The sequence below is a fragment of the Python bivittatus genome, unplaced genomic scaffold (assembly GCF_059951505.1).
Source record: "Python bivittatus isolate LINGU-HERP-01145 unplaced genomic scaffold, Pbiv_v1 ctg000080_np1212, whole genome shotgun sequence".
In the NCBI taxonomy this organism is placed as follows: Eukaryota; Metazoa; Chordata; class Lepidosauria; order Squamata; family Pythonidae; genus Python; species Python bivittatus.
The window spans coordinates 29,162,629-29,181,611 of record NW_028277035.1 but is presented as its reverse complement, the minus strand read 5'-3'; the positions used below and the strand labels follow the sequence as shown (position 1 = coordinate 29,181,611).

The 18,983-nt window shown below is 39.0% G+C and overlaps 1 long non-coding RNA gene across 2 annotated transcripts in view; it reads right to left on the bottom strand.

Annotated features, from left to right (window-relative positions):
* Positions 1-17,724, bottom strand: part of LOC148216653 (uncharacterized) — a 36,484-nt gene extending 18,760 nt beyond the window's left edge. For both annotated transcript variants that reach the window (XR_015795055.1, XR_015795056.1), the window contains exon 1: positions 17,520-17,724. This is a non-coding gene — a long non-coding RNA (uncharacterized LOC148216653). The remainder of the gene's footprint in view (positions 1-17,519) is intronic.
* Positions 17,725-18,983: the final 1,259 nt, after the last annotated feature.

The following is an 18,983-nucleotide window of genomic DNA, read 5'->3' as shown; positions in this document are numbered from 1 at the left end:
GTTATATCAAGATCCCAATGTATAAGGTATTCCTTAGCTTAAGATATTCCTTAGGTCCTGCAAAAAATGATCTCCTTTTATTCTTATTATTCAGCTACTACTGTGATGAGGATGTTTCATCATGTCCACAACTGAGATACTCACTGAGTTTGGCTCAGGTTCCATGAAAGGAATCTAAACTAAAATCACTGAGATGGCTCCCTGATTTATCTTATCAGGAACCTTGCTGCTCTCTAAATCCTTTTTAATTCTTTACAAGTGGTACTTAGATACTAAGGTTCCTGGCCATGTGTCCTGCTTTCCAGTTCTCTAAGGGCCAACAAGGAACAGTCCTCTAAGTTAAGGTGTCCTCTGTTTGGACTGTATGCTGAAGGGCAATACTATATAAGTATGTTATAACATCTTATTTATGTTATACCACAGGAAAAGGAATGATGCTTAATATAGATCAGACATAGATATGAGACAGATGAAGGTAATAAGTTGAAATTCCATTCAAATCTAATGGAACAACTATTAGTGAATTCCTTCGCCCATATCTGTAGTATGCAACTGTTGAGAGATTATATTTTCCTTAAAGGTTCAGCTTTATAATCTGGGCCCAGAAAGTCCTCATTTCATTATTTATGTCTCAGGGGTGACTTCTCATGCACCTAGACAAACCTGGCTGGACTCATAAAATTACGCAGGGTTCAGCCTGATTAGTACTCTGAGAGATAATCAAAGACTATCAATACTGCCAGATAGACCAGAAAGTAAAAAATAACAAACTCCCAGAAAAAGGCAATGGCAAACCATTTCTGCACTGGAAAACTACATGATCACCTGGAGTCTAGCTTAACTCCTTTATATTTAATCTGCATTTTCTAGAACTGTTTTTAAAAATCTTCAAAGTATGCACATGACTGCTAACTGAAGGTAGATCTATACATGAATCTCTTCTGGTAGAGGATCACCATTGTAGAGTTAGCCAATTATTGCTCAGTATTGAATTGTGCTGTAGCTGTCTGAGATATTTAGGATAGTGAGCAGGCTATGCAGGGATGGGAGGGTCTCCTCCCTACTGCCCTCTTTGCGGGCCTTTCTCTGCCCTCTACTTAATTTCTGGAGACAATCTTATCAAAAAAGGGGAACCTCATCTCCCTCAGTCAAGTTGGGGACAAGTATAGAAAACTCCCCCACTTGATTTCCTCTCTTGTAGCAGAAACAGGTTGGATACAGCAAGTTGTTTTTTTTTTTCCTCCTGAAAAACAGCCAAGAAATGTCTGGATTTTTTAGAGTAAATAATATCAGCAAGACCGACTGTAGCGAACATAGTGCATTTTGGGAGTGAGGCAATTGGCAGACTGATAAATAAAATCAATGTTGAGTTGGCCTGGGACCAATTCTTTGCATGTGGACCTAGACTGGCTCCCAGACCATTCCTAGGTCTAGTTCAAGATGGTGGGTTTATTCCCAAAGTCCTTCATATCACAATGCCTTTCTTCATATGTCCATTCCTAAAATTGAAATCCATGGCTTTTCTCCACATTTCTCTAATAAGTGGGTTGCTGGAGAGAAAAGCACACCTACAGGATGAAAAGGCACACTGGCTGTGATATGTCTTCTGAACTGAGGCTCACTCATCATTTTGGCACCAAGCAGTCTTGATTGTCCCAAGCTTTCAGTCTGTTTTACATCAAACATTTAAAACTTCCTCTTTGCAACATGATTTAAGAACTCTGTTACTAGATGGCTTGAAGTTATTCTTACTGAACAAAAACAGATCCTACCTCTATTAAGCATTTTCACCCTACCTTATAACCTCAAGACCAGTTCAGCTAATTTTAAATGAAACCCTTTGCTTCTGCTTTTTTCAACTTCCAAACTACAGAATTGGAACTTTTCTGGGAAGTTTCACTGTTCCTTATCTCTTCATTAAAAGCATCACCTCCCCAAATACTGATTTCGGTTCCAAAACCCAGGATAGGTAAAGACATAGCAATCAAAAAGCATGATTGGTTTTTAACGTTTCTGACCACTCAGCTGCCCAGTGATTGCTTAAACATGGTAACCTACATATCAAATTGCCAAGGCTGTAATATAAAAAGAACTTATGTCTTCTTCAGGTGTACATGAACTTCAGGTTTATGGGATCATTTGGGCTTTTAGTAAAACATCAGCTGAAGGGCAGCATAATGTAATAAAATTAAGAAACAGAGTGCCTAGAACTCAGTGGATTTCCAGAGTCAAAACTCATCTCACAATCCTTCAGCACGAAAAGCCATTCTTGGTTTCATCCTCCAAACTTCATTTCAGCAGGCTAATTTAGAAATGTTCAAGACAGGAGCATATATTCATGCCTAAAGTGAAATAAACTGATTCCAATCTGATGTTCCCATGATGCACTAGGAAGTTTGTTAACTAGAGCAGGAGGAAGCCAGCAGTTGGAACAATTAAATGAGCTAATGGCAAGAGCAGTGTAGGAACTCAGGGAGAGTAGAACTACTAGGTCTGGGCTGCAAAACCACCACTAAATGGCAGCAAAGTTATAGAAAGCTCTCTTGGGTTCTGCATCTCAGATCTAGTGCTATATCTTGCTATGGAGTCCTTGGTGCTCTCTGAGCTTGGTTCTTTGTTTGCAAGATGTTTCAGTACCCAACTAGGTGACTTCATCAGTGCAATGAGGGTGTTATGTAGTTGGATAATGAAATATCGGCAAGCAAACATCCAAGCTTAGAGAGGGAGCCAGGGACTCCACAGTTCAACCCTGAGCTACAGATATTCTCTTCTCTATCTTGCTCTGTTGATAGATTTGCACCCCATCTGGAACAGCATTTAAAAGTGATGGTGCCTTTTAGTTGGTGCTGCTGATACTTTCAAAAAACCCAGAGATCTATCTCTAGCTCCCAGTCCACCTTTTGCCCACGCCTCAAATCTTCTGCCTTTGCAATACGTTTAGCTTCAGATAGTGCTACTTGTTGCCTGTTTTACCTATTATTGGCCAAAGTCAAAGATGTAAATTATTTTAGCTCTTAATTAATTTAGGTCAACACTATACTAGATTGAAGATGGAAAATATTCTTTAAAAATCCTAACACTGTAATACCCATGTGGGCAACCTGACGCCTATAAGCTGACTCCTATTTTTGCCAAGAGCTGTAAGGAAATAGCAGCTCTGAGATGGTTTGCTGAGAAGAAGAACAAAGACCACCTAAATGCCTCCCCCAGTTTTCCACTGATATTAATATAAAAAGCAATCTAAAGCAGCACATTCGTTGTGGTTGCCCAGATATATATGAAAAGAAAGAAGCAGCCATCCAGATAAGAACTGTTAAGAACTGTGGAAAATCTAGATAAGGATGCTGATGTGTGTGTGTATCTTGTCCTCCACCCAGTAGCCCCAACCCCTAAAATGAGTGAGTGGGAAAATAGCCTCCCCCCAAAAAATCCCAGCCCTGCCTACGCGTGTAGCCCCAGAGTTTTCACAGGGGTCAACACATTCCCATTTCCTCCAAGTTGCCTACTCCAACTTCAGTTTGGTGATTTTGCTGATGGAAGTCTCACCTGTGTTGTAAAACTCAGGCTGCAATCCTGTACAGAAGCCGTACAGGTCTTCTCTAGGCTGGTATTTGGTTGTACTGTGAAAATGCAGTTGGCAGCTGATATTTTCCTTGAGGCCTTATTATTAGAATTTTAATAACCTTTTACCCAAACTGCACTGTATTGGCCTTGCAGGAGTACCTTCTAGGGCCAAATGTCCATGTGGACCTAGACAGGTGATCATAAGCAAGGAGATTCCACCCAGCCCACCTAGTGATTCTAATACAATCCAACAGGTACCAATAGTTTTTTGGATTGTGCCCATGTTGGTATACATTTTCTTTAAAAATGATAATAGTCATCATATCAAATTAAACATATCTTAGCATGAGATAAGCAATTAGGAGATTCCATTATTCAAGGTAATTTCCTACTCCCTCCACTCTGAAGTGAGATATTAATCATTTCCTTTAGCATCATGTGGGTCTGTTCATGCATATATATATCAAGATCAAAGTTTGCCAGAATCAGAACAAGAGAACTCTCTGCTAATATCATAATGTTGCTCCACTGCTTGATTTTCCTTTGCATTGGAGGGTATGCCAGTTGTATGCCTACAGTCACACCCTTCTTTTGGGAGACAAGGAAAATTTTAGACAGAATAATGGAAAAGGTATGCTATAACTATTAAATGAAGTTGACTATTTTTGTCTAAACTCTTGATATATTGCTTTTTTTAAAATGTCCATTTCAACTGTCTAACTTTATTCTGTTCTTTGCAGGCTACAGTGAGATTCCAGAATGAAAGTATGGTAAGAAGCCTAAGTTTCACTTACTTAAGTTACATCCTCCTGAGTGCCACAGCATTCAGGAGATTCTGTTTCCTGATTCTGAGTAATATGAATCCATATTTCATAAATGTGAATACCTATTCTCATAGTTTGGCTGTCAATGTTTGTCTTGTTTGAATCAATGCAATCTTGATTGATTGGGAGAACATATAGAAAAAAATCTGGAAAACCAAATACATTATTCTCTTCGCTGAAGTTCTGCCAGGTTCTGCCTAATCAATAAATAGTAATTCAGAGACATTAACTGAATGCTATTGCATTCTGAAATAAAAGGGTAGGCTTCAAGGAACGGACATTTGGGGAAAAGCAGCTGACCGCAATTCATTCATTCATTGATTCTTGGGATATACTCCCATATCTAACTTTTACCCTCGGATCTCTTATTCTATCTTTTTGTATTATCTAACTTTGTTTTATCATTTTTCATTTGTAGAGCTCACTGGAATTCCCAACCACATTAGAGGTAAGTATTAAAACCATCCATCCATGTCCTCCTTACTCCCACCCAAAAAGTTAGATCATGTCAAGTTTGAAGCTGTTATGGGACTTACTTTTAGTATGAAGAGTGATTGGTGAGAAGAATAGAATGCTGCTGATATAGTGTTAAGATATCTCCTTGAAAATATTGTGTTTTATTTTAAAATGTAAGATATGTTCCTTCTAAAGTTAGGTCCCTCGATTCAAAAAGACTTTTGAGTGATTGAGACCACAGTATCAAACTCATTATATTCATCCAAAAAAGTTTACCTCAGTGTTGCTACTGACTTGGGGATGTAAATGCCAGATGAATATTATGGATGGGAGGAGCAAGCTAGTGGTTTCAACAGCCCTTGAGAGAAATGATTTGCTGTATTCATGGCATCTGTGAGGGGGATGGGAGTCAAAGTAGTCAAGATGGTAGCTGGGACCACATGACTTAAGTCCTGTTCCCTACACAGGATCCATGTAAAAAAGGGGTGGGGCTCTGATTGCATGATTGCAGATGCCATCTTGAATTATGCCAAGGATGCCCCTTGACTACCTACAGAGTACAATATTCTAAAGGATGAGCTTATCCACAGCATGTTGAATTTTTGGAATAGAGACAGAGCCAGTTTGTGATTAAGAAGTCCAAAGTAAATTAAATCTATTTTATTGTCTTTTCCCCCCATTCATAATTTCTGAATGTTATTATTGCCCTCTGGAAGGCAGAAAATAACAATTTAAATGCAATGTACATTATCATTCAAACTACAGTATGATCAATTCATTTTAAGTAACACGTCTAAGACTTACACTTAGCAGAAAATTTTTAATTGAGATGTGAGTGACTGTAGCAATGGACCATCCATCACTTCCAGAGCTTTGTCAGCTTGTACTAGACAGCTTGACTAGACTTGAGGGATGTGGAATATTCAAACTCTAACACAGGGACCTTTTTTCAACCTGAGATCTGTTTTCCTTGTGGCTTAATTTTTGGATGCACATCCCTCAGGGTATTTGCACAAAATGGGTGGAAAGGGTCAAAACTAAAGTCATTAATGTAGGAACATATCCATACATACAGTATTTATTCATATACATCCACCTGTCACATCCACCTTCACTAATTAATTTATGCATACAGAAACATAGTGCCTATAAGACATATTTATTTATGCATACTCATACATATAAATGCATATTCACACCTATATCAGCATACCAACCATTCCAAAACATCTCTTAAACGTATATTGACAGGGCTCACGCTTCATAGTTTTATACAACACACTCAATCATGAGGTCATGTAATATGCTAAGCCACCATTAAACAGACTATATTATGGTATAACATGATATGTGACTCCAATCAGAGAGGCCCCTTTCACTGTAAAGCAAAAAAAACCTGGAGAAACAGCTCCTGTGTTGGTTTGAAAAAGTTGCTCTGGTTGGCCTATCAATGGATGGAGGACAGTTTAGAGGAGCTGCAGTATATAAGGAGCCAAGTGAAATCTTGTGCAAGACCAAGGGGTGGAGATGGGGGAAAATATTCATTATTTACAGAGGAATGTCCAAGAGGCATTCCAAAATGGGTCAAGCAATGTAGAGCCAGGGTGATTTGTAAGAACCCTAGACATAACCTTCTGGGCAGTGCAAGAATACTGGACAGTCTCATATCACATTATTATAGCTTTTAATCTCCATAGTGTATAATGCTGTAAATTTACAGGTGTGTAAATTTTAAAAATATGTTGTCATTTCAGCTTTTAAAAATATGTTGTCATTTCAGAAAGAGTGTGCATTGCATAATTTGGACAAATTCATCAAGTCCCTGACCTTATTGAAGGTTGATGAATCTAAAGATTTGGCCAGTGCGTATGCTGGTATGCTCCAGGGTCTTAAGTCATTCGCTGAAAATGAAGCTGTCACCAAAATCTTACAGCCACAAAACGTATGTAGAGACGCTTTAGTTTGTTTTTGTATAATCACACAAACTCTCTTAAATATCCTTGCACGGATGTCACCGCTGTCAGCTTAAATCCTCTGGTGCAAATGACTGTGAAACTCAACTGAATCAAAGGCAGTGTGATTCTGAAGCCCTTTTTGCTACGACACAAAGCAGGTGTTTGAACAGCTACAGTCTGTTCTGTGTGCTCAACGTGGCAAGTGAGTCAGTGCTGACTAACTTTGCTCTGTGTATTAGGGAGTCTCTTTGTTATTCTCTCCCTGGCATTACTTTAAATAATAATCAGTTTTAATTGCAGTTAGGGTGGCAGTGGAGATCTGGAGATTTTCCAGAAATTGTCAGGAATCCCTGAAAATGCTACCAAATCACGGTTCACGTGCTGCTCTGCAGGGAATAGGGAGGGCACAACCCTCATGAGATCATCTGAGCTGTAGTTCCATATATTTTGTATGGAAATAATGCATTTAATTCCATTGCTGGACCAGGTCCCATTACTAAAACTGTAGATGGATTGTCTTCTTGGATCGTTCTAGGATTGAGATTTTGATCTTATGAATCATTTTATCAGAGAAATAGATAACAGAAATGCTTCATGAGAATTAGATCTTGCCTTCTTAAATGTAAAAAATAATAAGGATGTAGTATTGTTTCTATCTATCTATCTATCTATCTATCTATCTATCTATCTATCTATCTATCTATCTATCTATCTATCTGGAATATATACAGTATATTCCATATATATATATGGGATAGCTGCCACAAGATCTTGGAAAAACTGTTCCAAATAACTGCTACATCCACATTCCTGAACACTTCAAGGCATCTTTAAGGAATGGAATCCAAAGCATTGTAAAGCCCTAAATATTCATTTTTTTATGAAAGTGAAAAGGACCATGAAGGGATTGTCAATTGGTTTGTATGTCAAGCATATTCAGACTGGGTTTGCACATCATGCTAAGTCATGGATGTTTAGCTACAGTTGATTATTTTTGTACAATGCACTAAGCCATAAATCATGATGAACGGATCATAATATCCATGTTCACACAGTACATTGAGGCAAAACCAAACAAATAATTTTCTTGGTTTAGCCCAATAGAGTGAACCCAGCTTCACTGTGAGAATCCCTCATTTTTGTCTTTAAAAGCAAATCATGCAAGAGACACTCCAGCTCCATAGCTAATAATTACAAAAGAAAGCCATGGGAATATCTTCTGAATGAGCTGTGTCTCACAGTACTTGACAAGCATTGGAAGATGCATTCCCAACCTCTTTTTGCATAGGACTCCTTTCGCTCGTGCATCTTATACCCCATCACCCTCAAAAGGTGAATAAAAAGACACTGTTGAGCTCTTGCCTTTGGAAGGGAGGATACAGGAGACTGAAATCTATATTGTTTTTCAACACAAATTTCTCTCTCTTTTTTATTAAAGGAAAATCATAATTGTGAAGTATCAGATACAAGCATTGATAAATTCCTGGAGGAGTTTTCTTTCTTCCTGGCTGAACTGTATCATCTTTTGACAAACAAGTAAGGCATAGAGTACATCTGGACCATCCAAAGCTCCATTGCTTTATTCTGAAGATGAAGTCTTTTGGGGCTAATGTGAAGACAGCCAAGATGCTTGTGAACTTTCAATGCAAAATATCTCAAAAAAAAAAGGGGGGGGGGAAACCATGTTCTTCTGTAACTTACAGTATGAAGTGGTTTTAAAGAACACATATATGCAATACTATGGAAATGCATAGTGTACTTAGAAATAAGTCCTATGAAGTTCCCTGAAATTTACTCCCAACTTAGTGTTTGGAGGATTTCAGCTGAAAGCTTAGTTACTACCGAATACTACTTAGGACATACTGCTGACTAAATATGAATTAACTACATGTTTTTCTAATATGTGCAAAAATGGATGTTATTTATCTATTTATTTATTTAAACTAATATTTAATTATATATCTTTTATCATAATATATATATATATATATATATATATATATATATATATTTATTTATTTCTGCCATGGAAATCACTTGTTTTGCCGTTCATAATATTTATCTGGTTACTTTGAATGATAGCATCACTTTGAAAACTAAACCCCCCAGCATAAACTCAGATACTTGCAATATATATATTGTAATTGTGGGGAAACCTTGTCTTGGGGTATATCTGATCTCATTTCTTCCAGTACTTCCTTTATTTTAGGAAATATTTTCTGATTCTGACTGCTATCTGCTATTCAAGGGAGGGAATCAGCCACATTGGCTACTGACCTGGGAGCTGAAGTCCAATACATTTAGAGAGGATCAGGTTGGAGAAGGCAAACTGAAGTAAAAGGCTGAAGAATGGAAATGGGGAGGGACAATTCCTGTTGAATAGTGTCTACCTGGGTGGACCTCTGGGATCCTACATGTCTGTGGTATCTGTTCAGAACTTCATTTTCAGAATGGAAGGTTTGATGGAATGCTTGCATAGAGTGACAGGTAGAGTGGAGGAAGGGTGGAAATTATGAGATGTTCTTCCTCCTGAAGGACAGTGTCACCATGCTCCATAAAAGAAATATAGCAGGCAACTGACCCAGCAACCAGCATTTTGATAGACTGAGTCCCAAAGCATCATTTCATTGTAATAAAAATATTGTTCTTTTGGTGGGGAAGAGACAAGAAATGTGGTCTGGGCAAATGTATTTATCTGCTGGATTGTTTTTTATTTGTAGGGTTTTTTTGGGGGGGGGTATTAAAAAACAGCTCCTTTGCTCTCGCTTTATTCATATTTCAACTATAGCCTCAGGTTGAGGATTTTTAAAAACTGAACTTTTAAAAAATCTAGTTTATATGGAATATTATTTATGTAATTATTTATAATGTGATATTTGAGATTTAAACAGCAAATAAAGTATGCTGGGAAGTTTTGTATGTAACTAATGGCCTGCAACTGGATTTGAATAAATTATTTTGCACACAGCTGGAATTTTCTGTTTGTTGTGGGATAGAGTTTTTGAGATACTTTTTTTTTAAATATACTCCAACACTAACATTTACTCTTCTCCATAATATGTTCCTTGAAACATTTTTGTGCACTATGTATAAAAAATGATCTTATGACACTGAAGAATAATTTGAGTTCAGATTATCTTGTAATGCATTAACCAGAGCATGGACTAGATGAATGTAGATTTCCTTCCAACTCTTATGATTTTATGGCAAAGAAACTCTGGGCTCAAGATGCTCCATAATCTGATCATTGCTCCCCTGCAAAGACAGCTACAGATATTTTAATGGCTACAGCAGACCTAGAAGTGCTGTACTTTTACAAGCTTGGATCAGTTCACTTTAGGAAGCAGTTTTATGAGTAATGCAGTATAAAAAAAAAATCTTCCACAGTCAGTTGAATAGACCAGGCAACGTAGTACAACAGAAAACGTTTATTCCCATTACTGGGGTTAAGAGGTCAAGCTCTGTCTTGGATGATGATGATGAAGGAAAAACAATCACTGGGGGAGAACACAAATTGGAGCTGGGCTATAGTAAAGGTGCTTAGGGGGACAGTGCGGTGTAGTAGTTAAAGATGCTGGACTATGAGTAGAGATCCAAAATTCTAGCCTTCTCTTAGGCACAAAAGCCAACTGGGTGGCTTTGGGCTAGTCACTCTCTTTCATTCTTAGACTGGGAAGTCAAAAAACGTCAGGGAAGAAGGTATTGGCAAACCACATTTTCATGTTGCCAAGAAAACTGCATGATCCTGTCTATGTGGTTGCCACAAGTCAAGATGGACTCCAAAAAGCATAACAACTACTACAAATGTGTTTAAGGCTATCGTATTTCCAATACAGGAGGGGAAATGATGCAGGGAAGAAGGAAAAACCAACCATTTCTTCTCAGAGTTGTGTTCTCAGTTTCCTCCCCAAAACTGTGGTTTGCAATGAACAGTTTTAATTCCTTAGTAGGAGGCAGTAATCATAGGATAATTCCACAATGGGACTTTGTGGCAATTCAAAAGCATCTCTGGATCCATGTGTCTGATCTTACAACTTCAGCTGCCTTGGGAAACAGAGAGGCTGACAGATGGAAATTATATTTTTACGATGGAGCATTTCCTCTTGTATGACCTCCCCTTCAGTCTAAAATCAGAAGGCTTAGATCCTCACTGTGGTTTAGCAGTTCACCTGTTTGGCAGAATTATGTGGGAGAAATCATGCACGAGGTATGCATGAAGACTCTTTCCTGATGTATGCATACGGAAAAACAGAGACATAGCAAAATCTGCATTTGTTATTATATATATATATATATACTTTTTCCTAGTGGTATTACTGGAAAATATGGCATGTACAAGCAGTCTCTAAAGTCCCACTTGACACATGCAACCATCTGTGTGGGAGCTGTACCCACTAGTAATGAAACCACATGCAGGCTTCTTCATTTAAGAAAATGTTTGCGATGAACTCTCTCTTTTAGGGGAAGAAGGTATTGCAAACTGAGGGCTGGAATTGCCTGCACAGCCCAGCCCTATCTGGGAAATGCCTTCCTTATAGATCCAAGTCCACCCAATGTGTCCCTTAAGACAAAACTACACCTGGAGCCTTGCAAGAATTAAGAATTCTTAATGAAGAATTCTCACAAGGGCAATTATTTTGAAGGGGATGCCTTTAATCTGAGGTGGGGCACATCCTTCCTCATGTTCAGGCCTTTTCTCAGAAGAAGTCATATAATGTTAAGGAAAATTCATTAACTGCTTTTGAAAGCACTAGTATTATATTCATGTATGAAGCTGCTATATACAGAGCATCGATACTCTGTGGTAGTCTTCACATAACCCTGTTACCTATGGTTTACCTCATCATGGATACCTTACTCATGGTTTATTCACTTAGCTGGATTTTCTAGGCTAACACGGCATGCTGAACCACAAATGAACCACATGGTGGTTCATCTGTGGTTGGAAACTTTGCAGTTCTGTGTATCATGTAAATACACCCAATAGTGTTGGCCCTAATGTTGCTGAGTATGCACAGCGCACTAAGTTTAAAGATAGTTGATTTAGTTTTGGTTTAGCCATTGTGGTTTGTTCAATGAAGCATGGTTGAACAAGCATGGCTTTGCCCAACGTATGAAGCCATTTCAGGTGGGATTTTTCTTCATGGTCCTAGAGAGAGTTATTTCCAATCCTACCTGGCAGTAATGGGTTCGTTTGAGCCCAAGACTGTCCTGCTGAACTCCTCCTTCCTTTCTCCTATTCACTTGGACTGTCTTTGCAAAAAGCACTTAGCTATGCAATACTCTTGGAGCACTTTGTAGTTCATGAACAATCTTTCCCTTCCACAGTGTGCAAAAACATCTGTCAGGAAACAAGCTATTTTAGAAGAGGCATTTTTTTTTCAGTGTGGTTTCTACGCAGATACTCTGTTTCATTTCAGTGGTTTGATTTTATCTTGATCTAAACATAGGACCTTAGAAACAAAAAAGGAAAAAGCTTGTTCAAAATGTTAGCAAAAGTAAGCCTGGAGCCCCATAGCTACCTGGACATAAGACCCTCCAGAAAATGTCAGTGAGGGCTTAACTTCTAAATTCTTATGAATAGATTTGTGCTACTGTTGCTTTATATGATTATCAGTGATGTAAAAGTCGGTATTATTATTTTCAAATAACCCAGCTTTTATGACTATGCACCAGTAGATTTTTCTACCCTCAAGTGGTAACTGCAGATCTGTTCATTCTGTTCCACCCTTATAGAATTTAAAAATGAGGGAAGTAAGAAATCAATGGGGTTGAAGGTGAGTGGTCTGCTGCACATCAGATTTCCTTTAATTCAGGAGCAAGCAAGAAGCAGTAAGTCCCAGAGTTTCAGGATACATTTTAATTAAAAGAAAAACCAATGGTCAATGGCTACAATGGAAAAGGTGGTGATGCAGTAATGCCACTAACGTGGGTGGTGGTGGCGATGGGTTGTGTGTGTGTGTGTGATGGGTTGTGTGTGTGTGCCTTCAAATCAGTCTTGACTCCTGGCAACTGCTTGGACCAATTCCTGCAGTTTTCTTGGCAACATTTTTGAAAGTGGTTTGCCATTGCCTGCTTCCTAGGGCTGAGAGACAGGGGCTGGCCCAAGGTCACCCAGCTGGCTTTGTGGCTAAAGCGGGATTAGAACTCAGGGTCTCTTGGTTTCTAGCCTGGTGCCTTAACCGCTACACCAAACTGGCTCTCAAAAAAAGTGGGTATGGTTGGGACTTTTGTGTGGAATTTTTTCCCCATTTTGGATTGTTATTGTTGTTAGTTTATTTGGTATGTGAAACCTGAAGGAAGGTTTAGACCCAGTTTCTTCTTTGATTAGTTTTTGCTTTCTTAGAACCGACTGCAATTTCAGTTGCCAGCTGTTATCCTTCTTTCAGTGTAAGGAGTTTGGAGGGCTGTTTTCTATCCATTTCGGTTGAGTTTGTGCACGCTGATTGTTTACAAAGTTATTTGGATAACTTGATGAAAACACACAGGGCAGAGGGAATGAGTTGGGAAAGACAGGCCTGAAGGCACACCAACTCCAGGAAGGGACAGCAACATTTCCAGGTCCTAATCAACCACAATGACTTGGGAAGTATTTAGTCCTGAGGCTCCCTAAAGATATGACAAGGGAATACCTTCTCTTTCCCCTCAGAGATCAGGCTCCAGCTGGTATGTGAAGAGACATCAGAAATGTAGGTTGCCAGCTGTTCCCTTCTCCTGCCTTTATGATCCCATGGCATCTCATGGAGCTTTTCCCCTGAAGAGACCTGTGCAGGTTGGAATTATCATTGGAATTGGTTGTTGCCTCATTTAGATAACATCTCTGGGAGCTTTCAACATCTTACATGTTTTGATGACTTAAAGGATTGTTACTTGTTAATGGCACTCTCCTTCAAATGGGTTTGGTAGTTTCAGAATGAAAAAATGAATGCATTTACTATGCATTTACACATTTACTATGAAATATAATTAAGGTACACAAGCTGTGGCCCAAGAGACCCAACGTTTTTTCCAGAGGCCTAGTCTTTCCCAGCAGCTGTCACTTTTCCTAAATAAAAATTAAGTCTGTGGTCTTTAAACTAGGAAGATATGAGAATGCGGTTTGATGACATCAGTTTTTCAGAAAAACTGGTGGGTTTGAAATGATTTCATACAGGCACACTAGCATTTTCCTTTTCACTGAACTTCCTTTTCCCCGATACACCCCATGGGACTCACATACACCCTTAACCCGAGTAAAGCTTGCTGTAGTCTTTCCACACAATTCTACCTATTAATTCAAAGACTAAATTTATGATATTGCTGATGACTAATACACATGATAAATTGAGGTGTGCAGTCCTATGGAAACTGTACGGCAGAAAATACAGTGTTCTTTGTACAGCTATGCGTTGTTGAAATTCTTGAGGAAGTAGATGCCTTTTAGGTTTTGCTTTAGAACTTTAGAGCTCACCACCAAAGGAACATCTTTTGAGTTTAGGCAAGTTTGGAAAGGGGCAAGGTTGCAATGCACTGTGTTTATTAAGGTCCGGCCTAAGTTACCATTCTAGCATTACTTGTAAATAAGATATTGAAGTGGTGGGTAGCTTCTGCCTTTTATGATCAATGATCCACAGTAAAGGAACAAGCAGTCAAGAAATACAGTGCAGACTAGCACTTGGTAGAGCAGCCATGAAGGCCTTGGAAAAGATGTTCAGATGCTGCGATGTGTCTATACCTACAAAGATTAGAATAGTGTAGGCAATGGTATTCCCTGTGACACTCTGTGGAAGCGAAAGTTGGTCTTTGAAGAATCAGGATAGCAAGAATATTGATGCATTTGAACTCTGGTGTTGAAGAAAACTCCTGAGAACACCATGGGTAGTCAAGAAAACAAACAAATGGATCATCGAACAAATCAAATCAGAGTTCTCACTTGGGGTACAAATGACCAGGCTCAAATTATCCTATTTTGGACAAATTATGTGAAGACCCAGCTCTCTGTAAAAGGCTGTAATGCTGGGAAAGGTGGAAGGAAAGAGAAGAAGAGGATAACCAGCAGTAAGGTGGATAGATTTAGTTACAATAGTGATAAGTGCACTGTTGGAAGAGCTGAAGGACCAGATTAGGGACAAATCATCATGGAGAAATTCTATGTGGTCTCTTAAGAGTTGACAACAATTTGACAGCACATAATCATCATCATATAAAATAATTTTTTTTCATAAATTATACTAGAGCTTTCTTACCTAATTTAAATTTGAATTTGAGTAATTCCCTGAACTGGATCTCTTATCATCCTCCATTTTTGTTTGTTTTCATGGCCAAATAGAATATGATACTTAAGATCTGTTTAATAAAATCTCATTTTTTACCAACCATTTTTGGCAAAAAAGAGTTATTGATCAGGGAAGATACTGGGCTGTATCCAGACAAAAAAGGGGATGTGGTGGCACACCGGCTTAATGACGCTGAAAGTTGCCGGCCAGAAATGGTCAACGCTTCAGCGGTTCAAGTCCAGCCTTTGCGTTAACAGGGTGAGCTCCTGTTTCCTCCCCAGTTCCTGTCAACCCAACAGTTCGAAAACTCACGTGAGTAGATAAATGGGTACTCTCACTCCAGTGGGAGGAAAAATACTGGTGGCGCCTTGCAAAAGGAGTTGGGAGCAGTTGCTGGGTAGTGCAACTGCGCTCGCCCGAAAAGGGCGCGAAGCAATGGAAACCCCGCCTCCTGCGCTCGCCAGCTGGGCTCTGCTCTAGGAAGGAGGCTCTGGCAAACCACTTCCGAAACACCTTGCCTTGAAAACTGCAAGGACTCGTCCAAGCAGTCACTGCAGAGTCGGTAACGACTGAGCGCAGATTAAAAAAAAAAAATCCAGACAAAAGAAGAAGTCTATCATGTTTATGATGTTATTGGGACCCAGTGCTATGTGTATATGGCTACTCAGAAGTAGGAATCTGCAATATGCCCTCTTAACTGGCATGTATTGGGCAGGCAGATTCTACCAGGAGCAGATGGTCCTAGAGAGAACGAGGTCCCAAGCCATTTACATGTGATAGCCAGCACTTTTAAATGAGCTCAAAGCCATCTAGTATCCATAGCAGTCCCCATAGTATAGATGTCATCCTGCTGTACTGGCTACCACTACAGCAGGGTCAGTAAGTGGCTAGTTTTGTTCTGCATAAGCTGTAGCTTCCAAACCATCTTCATAGGGCAGCCCCATGCAAAGTGAACTGCAGTAATCTAAATGGGAGATGACAAGGGCATGAGTCACTATAATCGGATCCTCCTAATCAAAGAAAGGTCACAACTGGCAAATCAACCAAAGCTAGTCAAAGCTCTTCTGGCCATGGCCTCCATCTGCAGCTATAACAGGACCTGTGAGTCCATGCAGAGAGTAAAGAAGATGAGCTTGACAGAGATATGCAAACTCTGTTACTGAAGCAATGAGGAGTGAAACATATCTTGTCCACAACAGAGAGAAAATATCTGGAAGTGGCTCAGACAGATACCTCCTTAATTCACAGGAGTATAAGAAGGGGGAGGAAGTATAGCACAAGCAGATTTGCAAGATTCTGTTATTATAGGTTTTTTAAATTATCATCATCATCATCATCATCATCATCATCATCATCATCATCATCATCTGCCCAGAGTCATGTTTTGTGAGACAGGTGGCTAAATAAATAAATAGATACTCTCAATAAAAATAGTTTTAGTGTTCTTATGGAGTTAATTTCCTGGTTTGGTTTACCTGGAGGTGTAATTTTGTAAGATTTGTATGTATGTATGTATGTATGTATGTATGTATGTATATATAATTGCAGATATAATTGAAGAACACTATAAATGATCTGGTGCCCAGAAACACTGCATTTCCATCCCCTGGTGTAAAAATGCACCCTAACTTACTGACAATGTATGTGTAACTTTAATTACTTGTTATTTAGTTATGAATAAAGGAGGAGAAAGGAAAAGTGGAATAGATTTGCTGATAATTAAAAATAGGTTTTACACATACATATACATTTCCATGATTTGCAGCGATGAGTACAACACTGGTGTGTAACTGTTCTCTTTGAAAATTCATTTTACAAAACGAAATTTCCACGTATCAGACATTCCCAAGCTCAACATCCACATCTTCAACAAAACTTTCTCTTAGCTATGGTAAGTATTCTGTGGTTAACAACTTAGTTTCTCTAAACCCACAAAACTTTCCATGTTTGTTTTCATACATAGCTTAATAACTAATTTTAATCTTCTGTTTGCCTATTAGCCCAAACTCCAATAGCAATTGCTGCTGTAGTAGCTGGGGTACAATTAACACCTGCTTACAAGGGATCCTAAAAACACTTAGTCACTTCAAGTTCAGGAGGCACAGGATTACAGCAGAATGTTTTGATCTTGGTGATCATAGTATAGCACTGGAAGGCACCACTCAGACCATCCCGCCCAGTCCCTTGCTGAATACTGGAATCCAAATTAAGCCATTCCCAATGGGGGACTCAGTTTGCATCTACTTTAACAGATCCAGGGGATCTACAACATCTCAGGATAACTATTCAACTGGCAAACATTTAGTTTGTACCTGCCTTCTTGAAGCTTACATTATATGAAATATGAGACAGGAACATATAGATCCACAGAAGCCATGTAGTTGCCTATTCTTAATATGACCACCACTATGGCTTAAACACATACATGCGTGCCACCTCATATACTGAAGATAAAACAAACATACCTGGTAATCATTTCTGAGATGTCAAGGCAAAGGCAGCTTCTTTAATGATTACTTCTTTTGGTAAATCAAACAAGCTTTCGCATGATTGGATTCAACTAAACTGTGGGAAGCTGCAAAGCATTCATCTTTCAGCAAAACCAAACCATCTGATGGTCAAAAACAGGAGACAAACCCCATGTGATGTGTTGCTAAATAAAAACCTATCTTGGCTACAACTGTGGCTGAAAAGGAAGTAACAGCAGAGAGAAAGATGTCAATAGCAGTCATTACTACACTTTGCTGTTTCCTGCCCCCTATTCTTAACAAATGATATGTGATCAAAGGGTCTGGGTTCATCATAGCAGAAGGACACACTGTGAGTTCTGTGTTATACTGAAAATCCCTTTCTTCTATAAGTATATGCAATATTATCGCAAGCATTAATTTCTAAATAATACTCCCACATTGATTAGTTAATGTGTGGGGGAATACTGGTCACAGGGGCTACTCCTAAGTCTACAGTTCTGATTTTGACAGCATTTGTACCTGGCAACGCAGCTTGAAAAACCAGTTAACTGTCCTAGCTGGAAATTCTGGAAGTTGTAACTCCTTACAGGTAGAAAGTAAAAAGTTAGTGGAAAGTATGAGTTATATATACTGTATATTTCAACATTTGCAAAGCAACTGTAGTGTAATATTGATTTTAGAAACTGATGCACAAGAAGAGGAGGTAGACAAATGTTATGGATAAGCTCATTTGGAAACTGATCGAATGTGCAAACATGATGTGCTGCTTATGGTTGGAGACTGGAATGCCGAAGTAGGAAATAGTAAGGAGAAAAAAGCAGTTGGACTGTGTGGGCCAGAAACAAAAATGAAGCAGGAGAGTAACACATTCTTCGAATAGCCAAAACAATGCCTGTATGCATGGACATCACCAGATGGAGCACAAAAAATCAAATTGATTATATCAGTATTTCTCAACCTCAGCAACTTTAAGATGGGTCCACCCATCTTAAAGTTGCTGAGGTTGAGAAACACTGGACTATATTATTGACACAAGGAGGTGGAAGAGCTCAGTTATAACAGCAAAGCCATTTTGGGAGAGGGCAAAAAAAATCAAGAAACACATTCCCTGCATTTTGCAAAACATTAAAGTATCTACCTATTGGGACATACTGGCCATAAAAGCTTACTTCCACATCTGAACAACAGGCTGCAACTACTCTGTGGCAAGAGATACATCTCTAGCATATCATCCTACCCCCCAACATGACCATCCATAGCATAGCCTTCCCCCCGCCTGCCTCCCCCACTTAGTAGGACTTCAAATCATGCTATTCACAAGGACCTTTTTTTGAACCCTGAATATAAAGGGAAGGAAGGCAAGGTCAGCAACGTAACAACTATCCAGCTTCTTGAGCAAGCGGGAAGCACGCTGGGCCTGACTTTAAAAGCCACCAGAGAAGCAAATATTCTTATTTC